The sequence below is a fragment of the Triturus cristatus genome, chromosome 8 (genome assembly GCF_964204655.1).
Source record: "Triturus cristatus chromosome 8, aTriCri1.1, whole genome shotgun sequence".
Classification (NCBI taxonomy): Eukaryota; Metazoa; Chordata; class Amphibia; order Caudata; family Salamandridae; genus Triturus; species Triturus cristatus.
The window spans coordinates 106,103,841-106,131,547 of record NC_140591.1 but is presented as its reverse complement, the minus strand read 5'-3'; the positions used below and the strand labels follow the sequence as shown (position 1 = coordinate 106,131,547).

At 42.9% G+C, this 27,707-nt stretch overlaps 1 protein-coding gene across 8 annotated transcripts in view; it reads right to left on the bottom strand.

Annotated features, from left to right (window-relative positions):
• Positions 1-27,707, bottom strand: part of POU2F1 (POU class 2 homeobox 1) — a 668,152-nt gene that overhangs the window by 593,462 nt on the left and 46,983 nt on the right. The gene's annotated exons all lie outside the window — the stretch shown is intronic.

Below are 27,707 nucleotides of genomic sequence, written 5' to 3'. Positions count from 1 at the left end.
CTGAACTACCACCACAGCCACAACTAAAGTCACAGCTACAGCCAGAGAGACTGAACATTTTAAATTTTAATGACTTATATGTAAGGTTGGAAAGTGCCTTATTAACCCAGATCCAACCCTTAAATGCGCAACTAGAGCATATAGCTTAATAGCACGGCAAGTTCTGTTATTTCTTACTTACCCTGGGGCATTTGAACCTATCCAGGGCAACAAGAGAGGGAACAATAGGAGCAAATCAGGTGAACAACAGCAAATCCCAGAGAAAAAATCCATGCAATTTCCAACCCACCAAAGAGAAGCACACCATTCTGATAAGGGTGGGAACCAGCCTGCCACCCAGCACCCAGGATTATTAGGTTCAACGGTAGTTCAACTCTCAAACCCCATACCACGAGCCAGGGTTTTGCAAACATCACTAAATTTACACACAATGGATGAGGGCAGAAGCAGAATGCCCACATGTCAGGGGGGGGGAGAAAATCTTAAGAGTAAGTGTGTAATGGGTCAGACACTATCCCACTCACCTGCAGCATGTCCATGTGTGTTAATTTTGGTTAATGTAGCAGTGCTAAGGAAGGCGCACAGTTCAAAACTGCTGAGCAGCTTATTGACAAATCATGCCATTATTTATTAAAAACTGCGGGAATGGGCGGGCTGTTACGCAGTCACATCTTGATGGCAAGGAGGGTTCTTTGGGGAGGACCAGCCTTAAAAACCATTGATGGAGACTGTACTGTCCTAAATTTTGATAGCCAAGGGATAGTCAGGAACCTGTTGGGTCAATTACCCAATGTACAATGAGAGGGCTCTCATATATATGTCCTACCTTTAGTTTTTAGTTTTTTCATAAACTTTGTGATGTTTCGAATCGCAGGAGGGGTGAACCACATATCAGTAATTTTGCGTCCAAGTCCCAATTCTAATCTTAATGATCATAATCCCCTTGAAGGAATTATAGATCCACCCACCCGGAATAGGTATGGTCCACTAGAAAGCTTGGATGGCTGCGATTGACTCCTTTGAGGGGGATTTTGGGATGGGGGAATGCTGGGGCTTTGTGCTCGCCACTGGGAGAAGTGCACCATAAGGAGATAGTGGGGCAAAGAAATATTAAGTTAATAAATTGGAATATAGCTGGCCTTATGATACTATATATGCCTCCAGGAAACATGGGAGGTAGCCCCAACCGCCCTGGATGGGTAAAGAGCTTATCATACCCCAGCAGTGCCATCCAGAGCTGGAAGGGCGAGAGAAGGCATTTGAACAATATTGGCAAATACTCTTAGCATAAATGTTTTAAAAATTTTAAATGACACACTATTTTCATTTTTTGATATGTGAAGGGAGAGGGGATTGGGATCTGTTCATAATAAATTATTATAATTTTGAGGGGAAAATGGATTCTATGTTTGGTGATATGCTGCTCGAGATTAATGAGGCTAGTTCCCAACACCACAAACCGGTGAATTTTATCTTTATCCTTCTGGGAGAATTTAATGTTCTAAACTGCCATTTTGGGGGAACCAGTTTGTGGGGTTATAAATTGTGAAGGTGACCCGATTATTTATAGTACATATGGAAATACACTAAATTGAATTTTAACTATTCAGAATCCGAGGATAAGTAATATAAACAGTGACAGATGCTATGGATAAAACATTTGAGAGTGCGTCTACAATTGATTTTATAATTCGTTCTGAATCTTGACAGAAAGTTAGTAGCTCGCAGATATATTTTACAGAATTTAGCGATCATGTTTGTATCGCTTGTAATCTGAAATGGGTGCCTAACTCTAATAAGAATGAAATTTAAATCCCAAAACTGGTACTTGCAAAGAAGATTGGTTATACATTAAAATCGGATAGTGTGAACAAACAAGCTATCTTGACAACATTAATCGCAGATAAATATCGAGAAGTCATGACATGCATTGATCATAATGCCAGCAAGGAGGGAGTGGTGGAAGCCTTTGAAGAGGTCCTAAAAGAGGTTAGAAAACATCTAACACGAACATGCAGAAGTAGAAACTCCGACGGTGCCCTGGTTCGACGCAGGGATGCTCAACAACTTCGGACCTTCAGCACCAGTTATAAAGAGGCAAAGCGAGTACGACTAAGAACTTTGAAAGAAAAAGCTTGGGATGATCCAAGGTTGGCAACAGAGAATAAAGAAACCTGACAGTTTTGGAAAGTAGGGAGCACCCTGATTTTAAAAGAAGACGGTGATCCCTCGCTAGATGAACATATAGAGGAGGAGGCATGGGTCAAAATGTTGGGGAAATCTTTTAATATGTAAACAAGTTTAAGACTAAGAACCCTATAATGCGGGAGACAAATTATTTGTTGTTCGACTTTGAACTATGGGAAGTTGTGAAAGCCTCGGATCAGACATGTCTGGTGAAGGCCCCTGGGTCTGATAGGGTCCCAACAGGCATCTTCCTAGAGACTAAAGACCTGTGGGGACCAATACTGACACATGTATTTAATGTGGTAGCAAAACTAGGACCACTTAGATCATAGAAACACTCTTATCATTGTCCAGATATACAGAAAGGGCGATAGATTGGAAGCAAAAAATTACAGGCCCATATCCCTAATTGATGGTACAGCAAAACTGATGGGAAGAGCATTATTAAACAGGTTAGAGGAATGGACAAGGAAAAAAAGGTCCTTTCGGAGGACCAGTATGGCTTGAGGAAGGACAAGGGAACAATTGATCAGTGTTTAAATCTCTCCATGATATTCTCAAAATATACATTGGTAATATAGAGTCAGCTCTGAGTGGCCTTCATGGATCTATCGGCCGCGTTTGACTGTGTGGTTCACAGCAGACTAAGGGCCATCATGGAAAGCATGGGAGTTGACCCTACCATTATTAGCTTCATAAGGCAGCTATACCTTGGTGCAACTGCGTGTCCGTTATGGCAGAGAGGGGGAGTGCAGAAAACCCTTCAACATTGAAAGAGGAATGAGGCAGGGGTGCGTCCTTGCTTCTTTTTTGTTCTCTCTCTATAATAAGCTGGATGGGTTACTGAGAGAGTCTGCCAGGACGCCACATATGTCGAGACATCCCCAATCACGATTTCCCTCTCTGCAGATGATGCAGTGCTTCTGGCCAGAACGCCTTTAGCGCTGCAGAAGCTCAGTGGAGTAAACCAGATTTATGGCCACCCTGGATCTGCACGTAAACTAAACAAAATCTTATGTGGTTATTACAGGGACAGAGTTTGATAAACGGCAGCACACCGTTAAAATTATATTTTACTCTGAAGTTTATGCTTTTTATACTTTATGGGTGCTGAAGAGTATCACCCCCTGATCATGAGGTGTTGAAACGTGAGTGAAAATGATCCTTATAAACTTTACAAGGATGTACTCTTGTATTTAGCACTCCGTAGATGCGACTATTCGCCTTCAATGATTACAAGTTTAAATGTTCAGTTCATTATGGTTTATTCACGACATAATCCAAAGAAATAATCATCTTTCCAATTAGGTTAGTTTCAATGTTTCATTTTCATTAAATCTTGAAATTTCAAAATCCGTTTAGGACAACACAGTGGAGATATACAATACCACGATGCATTTCGGGTCAAGCCCTTCCTCAGGGGGTTCTCCTGGGAGAATCGCACTATCGGCAGTTACAGAGCAATGGCTTTTTCGTTTTATGGATAAATACAAACGCGTTGCACAGGGAGAACCCCCTGAGGAAGTGCTTGACCCGAAATGCATCGGGGTATTGTATATCTCCACTGTGTTATTACAGGGACAACAGCAAAAAAGCCCCAAGCTTTCATACAGATAAAAGAAGGGTGGAAGTGATAAGACACATTTCCGTATTTGGGTGTGCTTTTCGATATGAAATCATCATGGAAAAATATGGTTTTAACCAGAGCAACCCTTCTGGAAAATAGTACTGCAGCAATTTTTACATTTTCAATACAAATTGGGCGCTAAGCCAATTCCTGAATATCTATCTGGCCAAAGCAAAAGCTATAGCTACATATGGGGCTGCGGTCTGGGGCATGGTGGACGTAGGACCACTGCATCAGGTGGAGGATGAGTTTTGCAAAAGATTGCTATCACTTCCTCGTACCTGCACTAATTACATCTCACCACAGCGACCTAGGCCTTTCATAACTCGAGGATCGTATTAAACTGGCCCCATGTTAGGAAAAGAGAAAGCGTACCTTTAAATCAAGCAGCGCTTAGAGATTGTTTCGCAATTGACCATTTTTATGAGATACCGTGGCTGATTTATGTGAAAACCACCTTTTCACCACTAGGTCTTCAAAGCTCGATTCCCCATCGTCGTGTGCACGCTTTTTGAAGGCTAATGTCATTTTCTTTTTAAAAAGCTGCAGAAGATAGATTTGAGAAAAATAAAAGATAAAAGTACAGTAACTATGGAGAGGAGTTGGCCCAACGGCTAGGGCGGTCGACCTCGAATCTGGGGAACTGGGTTAGAGTCTCGTCAATGACGCTGAACATCCTGTGATTCTGGGCACATAACTTAATCTCCCAGTGCCCAAGAAAAATAAAATGAACGTGTCCTTGTGTAATGCAACTGGTGCTATGTAAAGCGCTTCAATACCCGATTCGGGTCAAGTTTGCGCTAAATAAAACTATAAAACAGAATTGTGCCACACGCTGCCCCTCAAGAACATGGGAATTCAGGGTTATTTGATATTTCTACCGAACTCTCAGCATAGATATATACTGTCAAGATTTCGCTAAACTATATTCCACTCATACTTGGCATTCCTATAAATGTATATTCCATGAAGGAGTTACCTCCTTGCTCATGTGACGGGAGGGTGGCACAATCCAATTCAAATCTTTTATTTTCTGCTCCTTTTATGGTCCTCAAAGAAAAGATTTTATTGTGCCTCTTTAACGAAAGTATAATTTTAGTCATTATCACCTGGCTCTAGCTTTTATCCCAAAACTAGAAGACCCATATGTATGCTATGCACTTGAATCGTTTCTGTGGTTAGTATTGAGACGCAGACGTTTACACGAAGATATGAGAGGCCAGGCACTAAGATGAAGAATTGAGAAGGTCATGTCTCATTATGATCAGATGTATAGCTATCTTTGTATAAATATTTTAGCATCCATGCGATTTGACAAATATGATGTAATTTGGCCAATGAAATAATTTTTCTTTTTAATTATTTTACATTTAATATCTCATGATTTTACTGTAATTTTATTTTTGATATTCTGCGGTGTATGAACTTTTATAAATTGAAAATTAATGCGAAATAAAGTATTGAGTAGTTGCTTGAATGTGAGAAATTTAAGAGTACAACGATGGGCATATACACGTTTTAAAATACAAGTGGCATGTAAAAAAACCTGACTGACGTATAAATCCCCAAAACGCTTATGTCAATGGATAACAGGCGAGTCCTGATGTATTCAAGCTGGCACACTATCCAGAAATCTCCCTTGGGAAATTTCTAAATGATCCCTTTACACCCAGGCACGTGCTGCAGAATTGTTCCCGCGCAGGGCCCATCGAGTCATTCTGATCACCCCCTCAGCAGATCTATTCAAACGGATTAGCCTCTTTCCATTCACTTTCTTCACAGGCTGGGCACAAGCAGTTTCAAGCCCAATTAAAATGTTATGCCCAGGTTTTACAATTCAAAGTGTTGCGTAAAGAATGCAAATTTGATATGGACAGCATTTCAAGTGATGCCATGGATAAAATAGTAGCTAGCTGTTAGCTCATTTCAAGCACTCGCTTAAATACACTGATTTATATATAACAGGAGAAAGCACCTTATTTGCACCAAAGAGTATATATTTTCTGCATGAAGGATTACTGAAATAAGGGCATCCTTAAAGATGCAATGCTACAGGAACTGCGAAATTTGGCCTGCTAACATTGCATTTCATATTACAGCAAAACTCCCGGATAGAACAAGCTTTGACATCGCCAATATGTCTCGTCTTTGGGACCTTACAAGTGTTTGGCCAGTGCTATTGGATTTGCCAATGTCTAAGCTACGTTATGGACGGTAGACGATTGTGGCTGCTGTGTACCATGTAGAAAAGTTATAATAAAGTGCTACAAGCATTTTTGTTATCTTATATCATACATGTCACCTTACAAATTGATGCCACCGTGTGAGGAGGGGGCAGAGCTTTGGAGGGGGCACAGCCTTATGCGGCGAGCTACATAAGAGGCATTTTGCCCCTCACCAAGTCCCCCTGCGCACCTCTTCCAGAAAAATAACAACAAAGGGTCATTGAAACTGTCGCCGATGCCCTGGGGTGCTTTTGTACCTATTAACCCCTTCGGTGCTCATGACGGAATGGTTCCGTCATGACCCACGGTTGAGCTGTGCTCATGACGGAACCATTCCGTCATGACCACGCCCGCGCAAGATTCCGCCAGCACAGCGGCGGAATCTGCGCAGCATCGAAGGGGTTAATGGACATCCGCTGCTTAGAGCCTCTGAAAATGAGCTGAGAATACACTGTTTAAAGTGCTTTTCAGCTCGTTTTTCCTACCACCGTGTGATTTCGGCTCCTCACCGTATGATGCTGTGAAGGGACCTGAAATAGTGTGACACACGGTGGCACCATGCGAGTTGGCAGGTATGTTATATATTTCCAAGAAGACATTATATACAGCTGAACTACCTTATTCAAAAAAGAACAAACACATTTTTTTCCAGTTTTTAGGTCAAGCCTGGGCAGCGCATGCGCTGCACTTCGAGGCATGCCATTTTGAGGTATGGACCTGAACCTCCGCCCATATTTTTAATTGGCTTATGGCATTGTCCTTTGGAAACTGTGGCTTTTTATTGGTCAATAGGCTTAGTAGTTCCGCCTTAGTACCGCCTGGTCTCATTTTGTAACCTCCCTTGAGGATACCCAGTTACATGTGTTGGTACTCAGTAGGTTTTAATTACAGCCTCCGAGGCCTATTTGCTTAAATGATGCCTATGGTTTATTTGCGGGGCAGAACGCATATTTTTTTTACTGTGTATTAACTTTTTTATAACTGCCCCATGCCTTACTTTTACTTTAATGGCGTCTCCACCCCTTTCTTTAGACACGGCTCATCTAAGGAAAGGGGCACCGCCAACATTAAAGTAAAAGCGCAGCATGGGTGCTTTTAAAAACAAGCATTTGCAATGCATTAGATCTCACATTTACAAGAGTTTCATAAATGTGAGACCAATCGCATTGCAGATGCTGGTTTTGTCCTTGCAATGCTGGCAACTTCTTTCTGCCAGTTCTAAAGCTAGTTTGCTTTTTGTTTGTTGGGATGGCGCACAAACAACGGGAGGGTGAAGGTTGGTTAAACAGCACCTGAATTACAACACGAGCAGCGAAATGACACTAGTGGAGAATCAACAGATGACAGATTCCGAGGGCATAACTGAGATGGTGCCGAGTGATACTGAGGTGGTGGTGCTGAGTGATGTTGAGGTACTGGTGCAGAGGTGGTAGCGCAGAGTGGAGACAGTGTTGTAGAGTGACTTAGAGTGGATTGGTGAAGAGTGGAGTAGCAAAGAGTGCAGCGGTGCATAGTAGAGTAGAGTGGTGTAGACTACATTAGCACATAGTAGAATGGTGTAGAGTACTTAGGCATTGAGTGAAGCGGGGGAGTGGTTCAGAGTAGCGTGCAGTGCTGTGTAGTGGCATAGTGTGGAGAGGTGCAGAGTATTGTGCTGTGACGCAGTGTGGAGTGGTGCAGAGCAGAGTACAGTGGAGTCGGGGTAAAGTGGATAATGCATGGTGTGGTACCCAACTGCCATTACATACAACACCTCTTTAACGGAAATGACCATTACATTTGAACAGACCTACAGTTTTACTGATCAAAGTATACAGCGCACAAACAATGTGTGGCAATATTATCACCCAATGTATTTATTTGGTCTGATCATATTACAATACTTGCTTCCAGCACACTTCAGAATGACCCCAAAAATTTGCTTCATTTGTGCTTTCCATATTCCGAAATATCTGTAAAGTTCATTTACAGATATTTGCATTTTGTTATGTGCTAGAAAAAAAAATAACATCGTGCAGCACACCAGAGTAGTCATAAAAATATAACATCCTACAGCCTTTCTGTCTCACATGAGTACAGAGCAGGGTTTTCAGATACATCCGCTCACTTTGAAGTCAGGGAAAGAAAAGTGAACACCCAGCTCATTGGAAGACGGAAACTGACATTTGACATCTATGTCCGAATGCACAGCAAATGCTACAAGAAAAAGAACAAGATTTAACCCCTTCAACGCGGCGCGGATTTTCGCGCTGTGCTGAGCGTTCTATTGAGCGGGCGGGCCGGCCATGACTGAGCGGTTCCGTCATGCGCACAGCGCAACCGACGCTCGTGACGGAACCGCTCCGTCATGAGCGTCGAAGGGGTTAAAGGCCTATTTACTAAAATTCTGTGCTGATGGAAGAATACAGTAAATAGGGTTTGGGCAAGGGAAGGGACAAACTCAAGCTGGACAGCCTAAAATAAATAAAGCCAGCAAGCAGAATGCAAGCAAATATGAGTTACAAATTACAAGCCAATTGTAAACAATGGGCGGAATGCATTCCCAGGGAAGCTTTCCAAATGTCCCTAAGACAGAACGCTGCGTCTGGTAGGTTGCAACCTAAAAAAACTACACTGCATTCGATACAGAACACTATCTTTTTAGCAACAAGTCAGAAACAAGGACATCTTTCAAATGAAGCCAGGGCGACTTACAGGGGGCAAAAAGGCAAGCCACAGACACCAACGTATGGTGCAATTAAAGGTACAAGCATTGGCAAAGCCAAAAGCCCCCACCTATGCAAGATCTATTAGATTTGTCAATGGCTTTCTTAGACATGTTGAGCACCTTTAGTACAAAAGGATAATATATATTATATGTAATATGATTAAATATTTTGATTGTACGATAACTTTTGTATAGTATGGTATGGCTGTCATGGCATGGTAGGGCCTATACAGTATGGTATGGGCTGTTATTGCATTGTATGGAATGACGTGTCACTATATTGAATGCTATAGTTTGGTATGGCCTGTCACTGTATAGAATGGTGTGGCTCGTCTAGTATTGCATAATTTGGTGTGGAATGGCCGGTCACTGTATAATATGGTATGGAATAATACAGTATGTTATGCTATATTATGGCCGGTCATTGTTTAATATCATATGCAAGATAGGACTGGCCCATAGGGCAATCAGGCAGGGCATGATGCGCTGGTCTCATATGAGTGTGTGGACCGGATTTTACAGTCTAATTCCCTACTATTACCACAAACATTGCCAAAAAACTCAAATGCACGCAGTCTCCCATATATTGCAAAATGCTCATACAGCGACTCTTTACAAGTTCAAGACTGGCCTGATTTGCAAACGTAAGCCACTTTTAGCTATCTGGTTCGCTAACAGGGCCACTTGTATTTTGGTGCCCAGGCTTATTTTTAGTCCCAGTCTAACCCTGTTGGTGCAGCATGGTAATAATACAAACAAACTAATTCAAAGCACACCCTGTTTTTTGCATAAAATACTTAAATCAAGCCCAACGCATACTCTAAATCATGGGACACATACCAAAAATTCACTATATTAGAAAGTGAACGTATGATTGTTTAATAGCGATATTGCAGAAGAAGGGCCGAAACATGTCGACCACTCAAATGGACAAACAAGTGTGATAGATTAGCAACTCTTCTATATACGCACTACCTTGATTTTACTTTACCCCATCTCTAACTGAATAAAGCTTTTTTAGTTTGAAGATATAAGTAATTTTCACTCACTTCACGTTATCACTTTCATTACTGATCACTACTGTCATCACCAGTTGGTCTACCTCCGGGTGGATGAAAGCATATTTCCCCCCAAAAAACCAATGATGATGCTTTCACGTTGATACATAAGGCGGATAATCAAGATATACCGGCCAACTACCTCTGTACGTGATTGAGGGTTTTTAAGACATCACCGTACCAGACAGACCCTGGTTGCATCACAGGTACAAGTGATCCATTCCCCTATGATTATTCGTATCCTGAACACAGCATTTCTCGAAGAGACAGCGCAAGCACTGCCTAGGTGAGACCCAAAAAAGAAGCCATGCTTAGTCAATGATCCAGGGACGGAGTAGAAACACAAGCAAAAAGATAAGCCAAAGTGAAGCCAGCATGTGCTGACTAAATACGAGCCAGCAAACAGGACTAACAATGAAACCTACGAATGGTAAGCAACAGGCGGATTTTTAAAAGTATCTAAATTAAATGACTTGAAAGCGACAGTGCATGTCCAGACTCTGGTGAGACCTAAAAAGGGTACTGTTACTCAACTAGCGGAGCTTTACTCCGCATCCCTGGTTGTACGAATACATACATAAATCACTCACATTGAAAGTGCTGTTTTAACTGATGCAGTTTAAAGGGAATAAATTAATCAAAATGTATTCAATGCAGGAAAACAGTCGCAATGATCATCTATTAGCCACTGCACAGTGTTTGCTCACCGTTCATCACCAGCAATCTTCATATAGAAAATGGTCTTTTTAAAATGAAGTCATTTGTTTCCTAGACCAGGACACCCTCTCCTGGTGTAGTCACATTTCTGACTGCCAATGCGTCCTTGCGTTTTGCAAGTGTCTCTTTGGCCTTTTGCTTCATAGCCTATTTTCTCATTTCTCCATAACTGGCCTATTCATCTGCATCACATGGATATAAAACCTGATTTGTATCCGGTTGTATACAAGGCAGAAAGTCCTTTAAGAACTACCATATCTTCCTGTGAGAAATCAATCTGCCCACCAGCACCGCCCTGTACTTTGACGTTTGGTCTCCGACATTGGTGAGGGTGTTTCTTCAGTACCTCTGTGGAGCCACTCTTTATTGTATCTGGTTCAGTCACATTTAACCTACATCGGTGTGCTAATAATTGCAGCACATTTGAAATAGATTCACACATGAACCACAATTCAAGGCAAAACTAAGATGTGGGTGGTGCACTGAAATTATTCAGGAGCTATAGGCATGGTTACTCCTAAATGCATAAAACCCTCAATAACTGTGTGACTAAGAAATAACTTCGATATACAAGTGGAGGGTGGCTGTTCTTATGGAGAAGATGAGTAAAAGTGCAGTTGGAAAGTATATTAAGTGGGGTATCTTCCTTATTGGAAGATATGGCCCTCACACACCCAATTGGGTATCAGGCTTAACTCCTCGTGGGGATGGCGCTGCAATGCGCCTCGGGCCCCATTTCAGTCATAATGATCAGCACAGGTATGTGGGGGACTAGTGCCCTTTATAACAAGCATTTGCAATGCAAATAGATCTCGCATTTGTGAGTTAGAGCTATTGACATTGTAAATGGCAATGTTTTTTACCTACACGTTTTATTTTTAAAGTGAATGTATGTAGTATGCAAAATCCCTTGGAAAGGTCCTGCACTTCATAATAAATATATTGAAAAAGACACAAAGTGTGGCTTGTGTCAACAATTGCTTGACACGTACCTTATGGGTGAAGTGTCGCCACACATGCACACCGTGGTGCTTTACTAATGCGAAACTCATTATTAAAAGTAGTGCTTACAGCCTAACCAACGCGATCGGGATTGGAGCATGCGACTCCGAATCCCAGCTTCTCTTTAATTTTCTAGACTATTTGACTCACGCTCCTGCGTCTTGGTTATCCTCTTAACACTGGGAGGCAATGAAGTTTGCCAAGGGGGCGGTGGGCAGGGGGCTTCGGGTGTACATGAAAATGTATTCATTGCCTAGTTTTCAAAGGTCGCCCGGTGCTATTAGTTTAAAGTGTGCAGATATCATTAAGAGATTATCCCCTTGAATGCCCATGACGAGCTGGACTCCTCATGGCACACAGTTCTCGTGTGCCTATGACTAGTCCAGCTCGTCATGAGGCATCCCCTGGGAAATCCCTCTGGTGCGGGCACCAGAGGGATTACCTCTTAACCAAAATAGCCTCGGGAGCTGGGGAAGAGCTTCCCCAGCTCCCGAGGCTCAGGGGGCTATCTCAGCCCCCTGAGCACGTAGAAAGACGGGAGAGGTATCGTTGGAAGGGGGAGAATCTCCCCTTTCCAATGGATCCCTGCTTGGGGATCGCAACAGGAGGGCGATCCCCAAGCAGGGATTCACCCACTAGACACCAGGGAGGGGGGAGCGGCCCCTTGGGCAAGGGCCTTTCCTCCCCCCAGTTTATATTGGCAACATTTAGTCTTTTTGCCCCCCCGGGGGGGCAGATGGGGGTAGTAGCCCCCATCTGCCCCCCCGGGGGGGGTGGGGGGGGAGCCCACTAGACACCAGGGATTTTTAAAAAAAGTAAAAATAGGGGTGGGGGCTGCCCAAAACGGGCAGGCCCATGCCCCCACCCCCCCCCCCAATTATTACAGTCTTTCTGCCCCCCCCCCCAGGGGGGTAGATGGGGCATTGGCCCCTAATCTGCCCTTCGGGGGGCAGAAAGCCCACTAAACACCAGGGATTTGTTTTTAGGATGGGGGCTGCCCGAAATGGGCACGCCAATGCCCCCACCCGCCCGCCACCATTACAGCCTTTCTGCCCCCCCCCCCGGGGAGCAGATGGGGCGTTGGCCCCTAATCTGCCCCTTTGGGGGAGGAGAAAGCTCACTAAACACCAGGGATTTGTTTTAAGCAGGGTTTTTTAGGGTGGAGGCTGCCCGAACCGGGCACGCCAATGCCCCCACCCACCCGCCACCATTACAGCCTTTATGCCCCCCCCGGGGGGGGGGGGAGATAGGGCATTGGCCCCTAATCTGCCCCTTCGGGGGGGGGGCGGAAAGCCCACTTGACGCCCGGGATTTTTTTCACGAAATTTTATTTAGGGTGGTGGATTTTATTTAGGGTGGTGGCTGCCCGAAATGGGCACGCCAATGCCCCCACCCGCGCCACCATTGCAGCCTTTCTGCCCCCCCCCCCCTCCGGGGCAGAAAACCCACTAAATGCCAGGGATTTTATGTTGCACGATTTGTTTTAGGGTGGGGGCTGCCCAAAATGGGCACCCAAATGCCCCCACACCCCTGCCACAATTACAGCCTTTCTGCCCCCCCAGGGTGCAGATGGGGGCAGTAGCCCCCAATCTGTGCCCCCCAGAGGGGCAGAAAGCCCACTATCCACCAGGGATTTTTTTGCGCAATTGTTTTTAGTGTGTGGGCTGCCCGAAACGCGCACGCCAATGCCCCCACCCTCCCCCCCACAAAAAATGACAGTCTTTCTGCCCCCCAGGAGGCAGATGGGAGCTGTAGCCCCCAATCGGGCCCCCCCTGGGGGGGCGCAGAAAGCCCACTAGAAACCATGGATTTTTCTGTTTTATTAGTGTAGGGGTAGGGGCGCCCCAAAACGGGCATGACAATACCCCCACCCCACCCCCAGAGAAATTCCAGTCTTTCTGCCCCCCCAGGAGGGCAGATGGTGGCAGTGGCCCCTGATCTGCCCCCTGGGGGAGGGGCAGAAAGCCCACTAGGCGCCAGCAAATACACAGGCTTTTTTTTAGGGGTGGGGGCTGCTCAAAATGGTCATACCAATGCCCCCAACCCCACAAAAAATAGCCACAGACTTTCTGGCCCTTAAGGGGCATATCGGGATGAAACCCACTTCGCCGATTCCCCCCAGGGCGGCAGAAAGCCCACTGGGCTCCGACGTTTTTTTTTAGCAATGTGCCTACCTGTGGATTTTGGGCCCTAGCGCAGTTGGGGAAACCTAGCAAACCCGTACATTTTTTAAAACTAGACACCGAGGGGAATCCAGGATGGGGTGACTTGACTGGCTCTCACCAGGTTCTGTTACCCAGAATCCATTGCAAACCTAAAAATGTGTCCAAAATAACACATTTTCCTCACATTTCTGTGGTGGAAAGTTCTGGAATCTGCGTGGGTGCACAAAATTCCACCCACCCCACATTCCCCAAAGTCTTCCGAGAAAAATGGTACCTCACTTGCGTGGGTAGGCGTAGTGCCCGCGTCAGGCAAGGGCCCAAACCCATTGAGGAGACCTCAAAATTACCTATCACAAAACAACCTGGTTTTGCAAAGGGGGTCCAATAAGTTTTTGGCACCGGGCTTGGCGGCCATCTAGGGAAATCTACCAAACCCACACATTTCTGAAAACTAGACACCCGGGGGAGTGCAGGGAGGTATGGCTTGCGTGGATCCCCCGAGTTTCCTTACCCAGAATGCCCTGCAAACCTCAAATTTAGCTGAAAAAGCACATCTTTCACACATTTTTGTGTGGGAAAGTTGTGGCATCACCGGGCTGACACAAATTTCCTACCACCCAGCATTCCCCCGGGTCTCCCGATAAAAACAGTGCCTCACTTGTGTGGGAGGCCCAAGTACCCGCGACAGGCAAGGGCCCAAAACGTGTTGAGGCGACATCAAAATTGCCTATCTCAAAGCGACCTGGTTTTGCAAGGGGGGTCACCTGGGTTTTTGGTCCGGTGCTCTGCGTGCGGCCTTCAAGGGAAACCTACCAAACCCACACATTTCTGAAAACTAGACACCAAGGGGATTCCAGGGAGGTATGGCTTGCGTGGATCCCCTAACCTGGTGGGAGGCAGTCAAGTCACCCCATCCTGGATTCCCCTGGGTGTCTAGTTTTCAAAAATGTATAGGTTTGCTAGGTTTCCCTAGGTGCCGGCAGAGCTATGGTTCAAAAACTACAGCTAGGCACTTTGCCAAAAAAGGGTCATTTTTCACTGCGAAATTGAGATGTGTCCACGTTACGTTTTGCGCCGTTTCCTGTCGCGGGCACTAGGCCGACCCACACAAGTGAGGTACCATTTTTCTTGACTTTGGGGAACGCGGGGTGGGTGGAAATTTGTGGATCCACGCAGATTCCAGCGCTTTCCACCACAGATATGTGAGGATTTTTATTTTTATTACAAAAGTTTAGGTTTGCAAGGGATTCTGGGTAATAGAACCCGGTGAGAGGCAGTCAAGTCACCCAATCCTGGATTCCCCTGGGTGTCTAGTTTTCAAAAATGTATAGGTTTGCTTGGTTTCCCTAGGTGCCGGCAGAGCTAGGGTTAAAAAACTACAGCTAGGCACTTTGCTAAAAAAGGGTAATTTTTCATGGTGAAAATGTGATGTGTTCACGTTCGGTTTTGAGCCATTTCCTGTCGTGGGCACTATGCCAACCCATACAAGTGAGGTACCATTTTTATCGGGAGACTTAGGGTAATTCAGATTTGTAAAGGAACTGGTATTACGATGCATTTCTGCCTTTCAAATGAAAGACATTGTGTAAAAAAGAAGTCATTTAAAAAAATGACTGGTAATTCTCATGCTAGTATGAGTATTCCCAATTTCGGAAATGTGCAAATATCTACTGTTTCTAAACTCTATATTTTGTTCCCATTTCAGAAATACATAGGTGTCTTTCATACCGATTTTTCCATGCACACATTTTTACAGAATAATTACTATATACCCGGTACATAATAAAAACGTTTTTGGCTCTGGGTTCGTCGGATTCTTGGTGAACCTACAAGTCCTATATATCCCTACAACCAGTAATGTCCAGCAGATGAAAGGGTATATTGTTTTCAAAGAGCTGTCATAATTAGAAGAAGTTACAGGTGAAAACGTTGACACAAAAGGCTGTTTTTTTCAACTAATTTTCAATTTATCCTATATTTAATTGTTAGTTTCTATAAAGAAACCTTGATGGATCTACACAAATGACCCCTTGCTGAATTCAGAATTTCGTCTACTTCTCTAAAATGTATAGCTTTCCAGGATCCATTATTGCTTTTGTACCCATTTCTAACATTAACTGGAAGGACGTCGAAAGCACAAAAAAATAGCAAAAATAGGCTATGTCCCAGAAAAATGCCAAAACTGTGTAAAAAATGTTGAATCCCCATGATGTTGGAAGAAAAGGATGCAAATTTGGCGTGGATACCTTATGTGGTCAAAAAGTTACAGGGGCCTCAGCGCGCACTACCCCAAATAGCCAAAAAAAAGGCGTTGCACAGGAGGGGGAAAAGGCCTGGCAGCAAAGGGGTTAAGAGTACTTTACTCGCATCTATGAGAAAATCGACATTAACTAAACAAAATGCCAGAATGCGTGTCAGTTTTCACAGTGTTTTAGACAGTACTGGTTGCTTAGTTTCATTGCATTAATCTTTGTATTTACTCTTTTACACAGCATCCAAAGTAGGTTACCTAACCCAAAAGCCCAGAGTTGTTAAATGACCCATAGAAGGGAGTGTTTTACAGTTGAGCATATGTGCTCAAATGGAATTTTAGTTGCGCCATTGAATGGTCAGCCAATGAGGTACTCGATGAGCAGGTATTTAACTACACGTTCAAAACGTGCAGTATTGGAGCTGTTGTTTGTTTGTACACAACCACCTCTCTGAATGTGTTTATTAACACAAAGCTTCATCTACCAGACAGTGCTCACAGAGGGGCGACTGAAGCACAGAACAAAATGTATTCATTTATCCCGAGTGTGAAGGCACCCGGAAGGCTTAGGTGCCCGCCCGTAGAGGCTAGGGATCCCAGCACTTCTACAGATTCTGCCGTGCTCCTCTGCACCAGCAGGGCACAGCTCAGAATCTGCCACTTCTGCTAAGAATAGGTGAGGGGTATGAGGTTGGGACATGCGGGAGTTGCCGGCAGATTTCCAGGTTATTGAAAGTGATGATTCTGACGTGAGGCAACGGAGACTGACTTTGTCTGTACCAGTCTATTTCTCTACCATCTACCGGGCTCACTGTCATGTATCCATTCATCTCTCTTTGTTAGAGGAGCACGAGCCAATATATTAATTAACAGTTAGAGCCAGCCGGAAACGAGCCAAGCGTATACAAGCCAGTGGGCGAGCCGTGAAACTGATCAGCATGTTAATCATACAGTAAACAGGATGTAAATGTGTGATAATGTCTCTTCAGAATTAAAAAAAGTGCATTTTCTTAGCGCGTCACCTCAGTACACAAGAATATAGCACTGAATTGAGAGGAAGTTATTAAAAGTGCTCGTTTTAAGCTCGAGTTTAAACACTGCCGCTCCTCCCACCCGACAACAATGCCATTTGTGAACTAAGAGGCGTCAGTTGCCATGCATACCCCGAATGTTGCCTAGAGTCTTACTATATTTAGAGTAACATTAAAATCCAGTTAATTAAACACAAGAGGTTTTTGTACAGCATGCATCTTGAACTCACATATTTCAAGGTGGCAATAATAAAGACGAAAACGGAAGTGCCGGCAGGCAAGAAAACACGAGTGGGGGTGTGGAAGCGGGGGAGGGTGAGAAGTCACAGACTGAGGGAGGGGGCGGTGGGGTGGGGAGACAGGCAAGAAAATAGTGTTAGGAGTAAAGGGGCTAATAGCCGTGGAAGAATACAAATGATGAATGAGGAGGGACTAACAAGCCTCAAACCAATCGGAAGGCAGCATTTAAGACAAAAGCCAATGGGCAGAGAGTGGGCGGAGCTTCCACACTGCATGCCTCGCAAAGTGATGGCAGCGCATTCGCGCTGCAACACTAGGCGAGACCTAAAAAGGGCTAACTGGGGAGGCAGACGCTTTGTAGTGGGTGCTGCCAAGGCATAGAATGTGCTCCTGCTGCATCTTAGGTGCATAATTAATCATCTTGAGTTCAGGGAGGCCTTGAAGACGTGGCTTTTCTCGGCCTAACTAGTTACTTTCCCTGCCCGTGCTCTTAGGTCACCGAAGGACTTTGTGTTTCAGCGCCTGGACACCTTCGGGTAACAGTTTGCGCTTTAGAAATATCAATAACATTAACATCAACATTAACAATATAGGAGTAATGAAGTGTGTCTAAAAACTACCTAAGGGGTATAGTTAAGTTTTAATCAGTGGACCCCTTGGCAGGGTTAAAAACATGTGGGTGTAGATTGTCAAACCATGACAATCTCAATGTGTGATCAAAAGGTCGACATAATTAACGCCTGCGTGGTCCAGGACTGATAGGGGGTGTTTCTTCAGGACCAACTGAGTAAAATATCCCTACCCTACACCAGAGCGGGATGTGTGACTTGATTATAAAAAGGTTATTTTTAAGGATCTCTAGAGATGCTTAAGGTCCTTTGTACCTACATATAGACTCCCTGCTTGGATCTCAATTTCCAACCCTGCTGGTGTATTACTAGGTGCGCCTTAGATCAAGGCAGAGAACAGCGTGTTAACTGCGACTTCAAATGGTCCGACAAGCATATTAGCTCATGACCTACCCCTCTCCCCACCCGTTTGGAATTATTTGGGAGCTATACACATGGGTACTTTTAAAAGCATAAAGCCCTCAATAACTGTGTGACTAAGAATAAACATCTGCATGATACGGTTAGTATGCATCTCATTTTAGAAGATGAAGTCACCGTTATTAACTGTGACCTCTAGCTTTGGCATATAAGCATGTTAAATAGATCTGAGAATCACATTGTTTAAATCTGCATTTTCGTGCTTCAAGGACCCTACTTATTTGAACCTTTGAATGGGTTTATGAAATATGCTCTGAGCCACTAAGATGTTATGAAGGTATGAGAGCGATAACACCCAGAAGTCTACTTCTATCAAAGTCTAGATTACTCCAAGAAAGCCTTAAAATCCCTGTGTCCAGAAAAACCTAAAAACTTGGACACACCATAATTTCGGTAAAGGCTTGCTGAGCACCCTTTGTGACAATCAACAGAATACTGAACAAAGAGCGAATTCTGTAGGATTAACCTTGGGAAAGGTCTGTGAAAATTCAAATGGGAACATACATGCAGCCTAATGGGCCATAGATAGGCAATCATTGGTCTGGACTGCAGTCAGCAGTTAAGCAGGAGTTACTATCCTAAACTTCTGGAATGGAAGGAACTGGTGAAGTTCACATAAACTCAGTATTGTGTAAAACCCACCTGACTTATTCTGAACAAAGAAACAGTGATGTTCGAAGCTCAACCCATCTCACCCTCCTTTGGAGGGCCTCTCCAATTACGCCTCATGTTCTAAATCGACAGACCAAGGCATACATACCCTCAAGGGTGGAGTTGCAAGGATGATGGAAGGCGGCTCGGAGCAAGCAAGGCAGACGAGGGCAGGCGGACACCCAGATAATAACCGAAACATTTAAGACATTACTCTAACCTTCATGCAACTAGACCACACGTCATGACAGAGAGCACCACATTAGCTTGAGAGTGGGTACTGCAAGTTTCTCATACAAACGATCAATATAGAGGAAGTTGTGACAACTATTCTGAGTTTACCGAGTAGTAAGGTGCCAGGCATAGATGGATGCCAGACGCATTTTATGAGCATTAAGCATCCCTTTTGGCCAACATCTGCTGTCAATATTCGAAGAGGCAAGGAAGAAGTGTGTTCTCACCTACAATACTTGAGTGCCTGACCTGGCTGAGCATTCACATTTGTGTAACTCCTATCGATCGCCCTCCCATAATATGGATACAAAAATACTACCAAGATTGTGGCCAATTTGCTTCTCCCTCTTTTATCAGATCTTGTATGGCTTGATCAATCTGGCTCCATCCCCGATATGAGGGAAAACATTGATAAATGGTATGCCTAAACAGAAAAGATATTGTACATAATCCCGTTACCATTGAATGACATCGACAAAATATTTTCCTGCATTCCCCCATGTAATATATGGAAGAAGTGCACGGGGAAAAAATTTGAACATGTCAACTGGAGCAAAATTAATACTACAGGAGATGCCCGGAAAGCGGATGGTCAAGTGACTGATGAAATAGCAGCCCTGCCAGGAAAATGAATGCTTAGATTGCAAGAGTTAATGTCTCGTAAGAGACTAGATTAGACAAAATTGAACAACTGTAAACAAGATAAGTATGAAAATGTAGCAGCATTCTTCTCCTGAAACAAAATGGGTTCTCTGCCCATAGTGGGATTGATGCTGCTGATGAGGGGGCCAACAAGCCCTCTCCAGTTGTTTTGTAAATGGCATCAATGAAAATATAAGATTATCCATCCATACCTATGAGCCAACATGGGGTGTAAAAGCCACAAACAGATGTATCGGCCATTGCCCAATACTACGCTGAGACACAGGAAGAACAGAACAAGGATAAGAAACACAAGGAGTTAAAGAGTAAAGAGTAGATTCAGCAACTACAGCAAGAGAGAGGCAGGTCCACATTCTGGTGGCAACGAGGATGGGTGTGAAACAAGGGGATACTCCACACCAACATACAGAACCCAGGATGCCCAAATAGATAACAGGTGCCACAATTGTTAAGACCCTAAAATTTGAATCAGAGAGTACCTGTTACTACAGAAAACTACCAGAGGGCGCTCCAAGTCACGAGGACATGCCCAAGGGGGATACAGAAATTCTTTTAACAGAGGGCCACAACAACATAATGATATGTCAAATAATTGCCACTATGCCAAATATTATGCTAATAATACCACTTATCGGAGACCCCAACAAAAGTACTTTGACAGACACGCTAACGGATCTCAGATGGTAACTGTCCCTTTGCCGGATTATGATGTTGCCCAACAGAGTGGTCCCGGAAGGAGAGAGGAACGGGCGGAAATTCCAGTGGCTCCAAGAGGGCCATATGTCGAAGCAACGGTACAAGGACAGAAGGTGGAATAACGCCTGGGCACTGAGGCAACTAATTCCTACATTTCTCGAAACATAATCCCAAATGCAGAACTCTTGGGGAACTATAATACATCTGTGGGATTTTCTAATGAACTTGTGCACAGTCCTGTCTCCATCCCACTGACATATACGATTGGCCTAATAACTGATCAACATAGTTTTGTATTGACATGCAAATAAGTAAATTGTTATGCATAGACTTACTTCAAAAATTACACACAACAATAAAATGCACCACAGGTCGCATATATCTTGAATGTACCAAACACACTCCTTTTCCCACTAATGTCTACTTCACCCAAACTATAGTAGCTGAATGGGTGTTTGACAAAGCAGACAACAATGTTTGGGCCTCTGGTAAAAACAATGTGGGACGTATGACAATAGTACCTGTAGAAATACCAGTTGCACAAAATGTTCCTCTCTCACGAGTAGGAAAAAGAAAAATGGGAAAACCCACTTGGTACCTCGCACTGTTCACTAGGCGGGAAAGGATCCCTAAATATACATCATCACTTTATAATTTCTGAATGAATAATTTTTAGTAGCACATACATGTTGACTTTCATTCAATTTATGACAGTAAATAGAAAAATAGGTTTAAACATGACATTAATATTGTTGATTTCACAATATATGGGGAAATAAATACATCATATTCAAATTTATAACAGTATCCAATAAGGAACAACATTCAATCAAGATGTGATTGTCTTCATGGTGTTGAAGCCCAATGCATTTCGGGATTTAGTAGAATCCCTTCGTCAGGGGCAATCTAAAATGCAAGCAAAAAACACAAACATGTGTCTAGACAATGTACTTTTAAAGATGCTAACAAGATTCAAACTGGTGTGACAACGGTGGAAACACAGGATGTAAAACATAGGGATTAAATTGCCAATGTTAACCATTCAAGTGGGTGTGTGGTAAATGAATGGAAAAAGATCAGTGAATGTGGCAGTCAGAGGACCCATGTATTAAAAACCTGATAAAGAGAAAGTCCGCACGGCACTCAAGGAGTGGTTGGTGTAATAAAGAAAAGACGATGAAATAATCCCATGTATAAGGTATCACCAGTGCACTGTGAGAAAATGAAACAAGACGACGCTCACCTTAATGTGGCACTGATATGAGAAACAATGAAGCGAAAATAATAAGCCAGAAAATGCTTCGAGGAAAAAACTCTTCAAGTTCTGCAGGATGGAAATGGAATAAACAAGTGTTGTGATGTATGCAGAAGTTAATAGTACTTTGCTATCCCAAGCAAACAAGGGAAGAGACAACTTGTACCTGAAGTCTCGATGAGACTGAAAGACTGGGTTTCCGTGTGAGGCTCGTAGCAAAGAATCGTGGCGCAGCAACACAGGTTAACGAGACGGTGTCTCTGGGTGAAAAGCGGGTAATCTGTAAGCATAAACAATCATGTTGCTCAATGGTAAAATGCCGGATGATGGCTAGAAAGAGAGCGGGTAAAGAACTCTGGCATACCTGAAAGTCGCTGGAGCACGGAATGAACGGAGCGTGATGTGGATAGTTCGAGGGAACGGAACTCATCTCACGGAAGGGCGGTGAGGCGTGAGGAGAGGACGCACGAGTTAAGAGAACGTGAATCAATAGATATGGAAATAGGACTGAAAATAAATCGGATAGACAAAGTATACGGTGGTATGGATCATCCTGTTGAAATAAGTCTATATAAGCCGGAAGAAATACAGCTAAAGTCTGCTGATCAAAAAGAAAAAAAAGTCATGTGCACGTGGCATAATGAACAGTGGATAGCGCGATGAAAGTGCTGGGTGTGAAAAACAAAGTTTACTAGCACAACTAACTGGCACTTCAATGGGCTTTTCAGGAGCACCTGCTTATGCCAATACATTTATGTCACTCTTTGAATCCGAGAATATTATGTCAAAACACCCTCTGGTGGAATCAAATATTGATGTATTGCCGCTACAACGACGATATCTTCATTCTATGGACAGACAACGTTACATCTTTCGAGACTATGATCACCGCACTCAACACTTAACTCCAGGATTCAATTCACATACAATATCCAACAAAAATGGATACATTTCTTGGACGTTTTAATCTCAAAGTCACCCGACAACCATACCTTTGAGACTTCCGTTTTCCAAAAACCAACAGACCGTAATAGCACATTATCCTTCACAAGTTTTCATCCCAGAAGTCTTTTAAGGAATCTTCCTTATTCACAACTACTTAGAGTGAGACTTATCTGCTCAAACCCAGACAACAGCAAAACCAAAGAACAAGAATTCGTACAACGGTTCAAAGAACGAGGCTATCCTGACAACATACTTAACGATTGCTTATCACGTGCCCAACAACTAGACAGAACCATCTTACTACAACCATCGACTAAACCAACACAAACTCGTGCAGTCTTTGTATCTAAATTCTCCACTGCATCCAAATCTATACGAGATATTATTAACACCAGATGGGAGATGTTATCTACGGAGGACGATTTTCATGACATCTTTGCTACAAAACCCCTGTTTGCTTACACCAGGGGGAAAAATTTAAAGTCACTACTGTCCACATCATCGTTCATATCCCCCACTAATGAATACAAAGGCACTAGTAAATGCAACAACTGCATACACTGCAACAATGTTATTTGCGGCAATGTATTAACACATCCAACTTCTGGTAAATCCATTAAACTTAAACATTCAAGCAACTGCAATACTACTAATGTCATCTACTGCATCAAATGCCCTTGCGGAAAAGCTTATGTTGGCAAAACAGAAAGAAAAATCAAAGTAAGAATCACCGAACACAAAAGTAAAATTAGGAACCACAGCACTACTTCATCATTATCAACCCATTGGCATGAAACCAATCACACCATCTCACAACTTAGGTTTCAGATAATTGAGGCAATGGAACCCAGACCAGGAGTAGATATTACCCAATAACTTCTCCAAAGAGAAATCCACTGGATTACATTTTTGACCACCATGATTCCAAATGGTTTAAATGATCGCATTGACATGAGTTGCTACCTTTAAAGTTCGGCTTCTTACTGACACACAACATATACACCACAATTATGTTATCAATGTGGTATTTAATATTGAACTTGTTCCTACATTTTCTTGTCATTGAGTATCTGTTGTTCACCATCCTGTGTTTATAGAATTACTGTTTAACCGTGGACTGCGTTCATCATCACCTTTTTTTGTGTGTACAGTTTCATACATGTATTTTGACTGCTTCTTTTTAATTTTGTTCACGATGTCCAAAACACAACAGAGCACTTATTTACACAGTTTCCATTACCCTCGAATCAGTTTCCACTTCATTCACACCATTTGCACCCATCAAACCTTTTCTCTCTAATACCTCCCATGGTATCCATGGTTTTCTCAATAAGAACTCTTTTTTTCAATCCTAGTAAACTTTATTGTTTTTCACACCCAGCACTTTCATCGCGCTAGCCACTGTTCATTATGCCACGTGCACATGACTTTTTTTCTTTTTGATCAGCAGACTTTAGCTGTATTTCTTCCGGCTTACATAGACTTATTTCAACAGGATGATCCATACCACCGTATACTTTGTCTATCCGATTTATTTTCAGTCCTATTTCAATATCTATTGATTCACGTTCTCTTAACTCGTGCGTCATCTCCTCACGCCTCACCGCGCTTCCGTGAGATGCGTTCCGGTCCCTCGAACTATCCACGTCACGTTCCGTTCATTCCGTGCTCCAGCGACTTTCAGGTATGCCAGAGTTCTTTACCTGCTCTCTTTCTAGCCATCATCCGGCATTTTACCATTGAGCAACATGATTGTTTATGCTTCCAGATTACCCGCTTTTCACCCAGACACACCGTCTCGTTAACCTGTGTTGCTGCGCCACGATTCTTTACTACGAGCCTCACACGGAAACCCAGTCTTTCAGTCTCATCGAGACTTCAGGTACAAGTTGTCTCTTCCCTTGTTTGCTTGGGATAGCAAAGTACTATTAACTTCTGCATATATCACAACACTTGTTTATTCCATTTCCATCCTGCAGAACTTGAAGAGTTTTTTCCTCGAAGCATTTTCTGGCTTATTATTTTCGCTTCATTGTTTATTGTCTCATATCAGTGCCACATTAAGGTGAGCGTCGTCTTGTTTCATTTTCTCACAGTATACTGGTGATACCTTATACATGGGATTATTTCATCGTCTTTTCTTTATTAGACCAACCACTCCTTGAGTGCCGTGCGGACTTTCTCTTTATCAGGTTTTTAATACATGGGTCCTCTGACTGCCACATTCACTGAACTTTTTCCATTCATTTACCACACACCCACTTGAATGGTTAACATTGGCAATTTAATCCCTGTGTTTCCACCGTTGTCACACCAGTTTGAATCTTGTTAGCATCTTTAAAAGTACATTGTCTAGACACATGTTTGTGTTTTTTGCTTACATTTTAGATTGCCCCTGACGAAGGGATTCTACTATATCCCGAAATGCATTGGGCTTCAACACCATGAAGACAATCACATCATGATTGATGTTGTTCCTTATTGGATACTGTTATAAATTTGAATATGATGTATTTATTTCCCCATATATTGTGAAATCAACAATATTAATGTCATGTTTAAACCTTTTTTTCTATTTACTGTCATAAATTGAATGAGTCAACATTTATGTGCTACTAAAAATTATTCATTCAGAAATTATAAAGTGATGATGTATATTTAGGGATCCTTTCCCGCCTAGTGAACAGTGCGAGGTACCAAGTGGGTTTTCCCATTTTTCTTTTTCCTACAATTTTCTCCACATCCGTGGTGGAAACGGATGTTGTACCTCAGCACCCTTATCAAAATTTCAATACAAAATTACCTTCAGCATTGCGTAGAACTTGGTGTGCTCCTCATCACCCATTTTCCTCTCTCACGAGTGCCACAGTACAAAGTACCACCAGAGAAAAAACAGGGAATGGAAAAAGTGATACAGGACTCAAGAACAGAGTGATAAGAGAGATACAGGGCTCCCCATGCAATAGCTTGTTCCTCTCTGTATTTTTTTTTTTTAAAGTGATAACCGTATTAAGGAAGTTGTTTTGGAGGTTTGTGATTTTTAGTCACAGGCACTAAAAGCACAACCAGACACCTTTCAGTTGATACCAACCACTACTCTCATACAATACATAGATTAAATATTATTGGCTAGCACCAGCTAAACAGACTACGCTTCTGACACCACTGCCCTATTATATTTCCTTGGTACACATGGCCACAAGGTATCTCCCACTAAATTGCAATTTGTTCAAAATTAGGTTGCCTATTTAGGAAACCTCTTGTCCAAGGAGGAAAGGAGACTTGACCCTCAAAGAGTGAAATATATATTGAATATTCAACCCCCTACAACACAAGTATGAGCCTTCCTGGATATGGCAAGTTATTGCAGACAATAAATCTTTAACTTTTCCATTTTTGGCAAACCCTTGCTAAACCTCAAGACTAAAAGATACCCCACAACTTTTACCATGGTTAAATGAACATTGGAATAGTTTTCTGCAAATCAAACAGGCACTTTGTGCTACTCCTGCTTTTGGAATGCATGACTATGCTAAAACATTTATTTTTGTACATGAACAAGATGGGTGCACACTTGCTGTTCTTACACAACAGGGCCAAAGAAAAAGATCATGCACTCATTTTTTCACCATCTTAGCCATGGTTGCTCAGGCCTTACTAGCATGCCTGCGTTAAAGTGCAGCAGCTGTTTCCCTAAAACAAGCAGAAATACGGATTCTAGGACACAAAGTACATCTGTATGTACCTCACTCTGTTGATATATTGTTGGAAAAAAATTGCAACCTCAATATTTGACAAATACCAGACTAAAATTGTGAGTTACGTTTGTTCAGTCCTCATATTACCATACATCGATGTAACACACTTAATCCAGAGACCCTATTGCCCCTTCCTCAGAATGAAACTGACACGGACCTACAATTGTGTACTGATCACAGAAGAACATACCAAAAGAGTTACAGTTGACACCAAAGGAAGAAAGATGGTGACTTATGAGTGGAGGGCTCCTGCTTTAAGCTTAAGGATGGGACAACTACTGTAGCCAATACTGCTACTGCCTTATACAATGTCACTGAAACCTGTATGCTCTTAGAATTATCAGCACAAGCAGCGAGTTAATAGCATTAACAAGAGCCGCTGAGCGCTGGATTAACTGTGAATATATATACTCCTAGTCAATAAGCGTTTGCAGTTGGGCAACATTTTAGCAGGTTTTGAGCAGAAAAAGGTTCTCTCGCATCAAAAAATAAAAATACAACAGTTCACTGATTATTAAAATTATTGAATTCTTATCCTTGCCCAAAGAAGTAGGTTTCATCAAATGTAATGGACGCAAAAAGATAGCAGATGAAATAGGCAAAGAGTTATTTTACAGACAAGATAGCCAAAGAGACTGCATAGAATGTCATGTAATTAACAAAGTTTCCCAACTAATGTTTATCGAAGAGAAAGAAAGTGCAAATGACTTCAGTCATAGAAGCATAGAAGATGTGCAAAAACAAGCAACATAAGAGGACTTACAAAAAATGTCAACGATATGGTACTCCGGTGAATGGCTGTTGGAAGGATCAACATGGTTATCGATTCATGCTACCTGACAAACTATTCTATGACATTGATGCACAGCCGATCTCATTTGGGAAAAGATGACACTGTAAAATAGCATGAAACAGATTTGAGAAAACGCTGTTATACGAAAATTTGGATTAAAGACGATCCTTCTAAGCAATGCAATTCTATGACCACAGCTAAATGCTTGCTAACCAAATTCTTTCCATGCTTTGGTTTCGACCGGATGAATTCAAGTGACAACGGTGTACTTTGTCAATCGGGTAATTGACTTTTTCTGTAAGGCAATGGAGATTCAACATAAGTTTCCTTGTGTATATCACCCTGTCGGGATACGGTCCAATTGGACGAGACTCCGCTCCAATGGGCCCTACCTCTTTCCATTTCAGCCTCCGGGAACCTTCATTAACCAGGGCACTGGGATCGCTCCAGAAA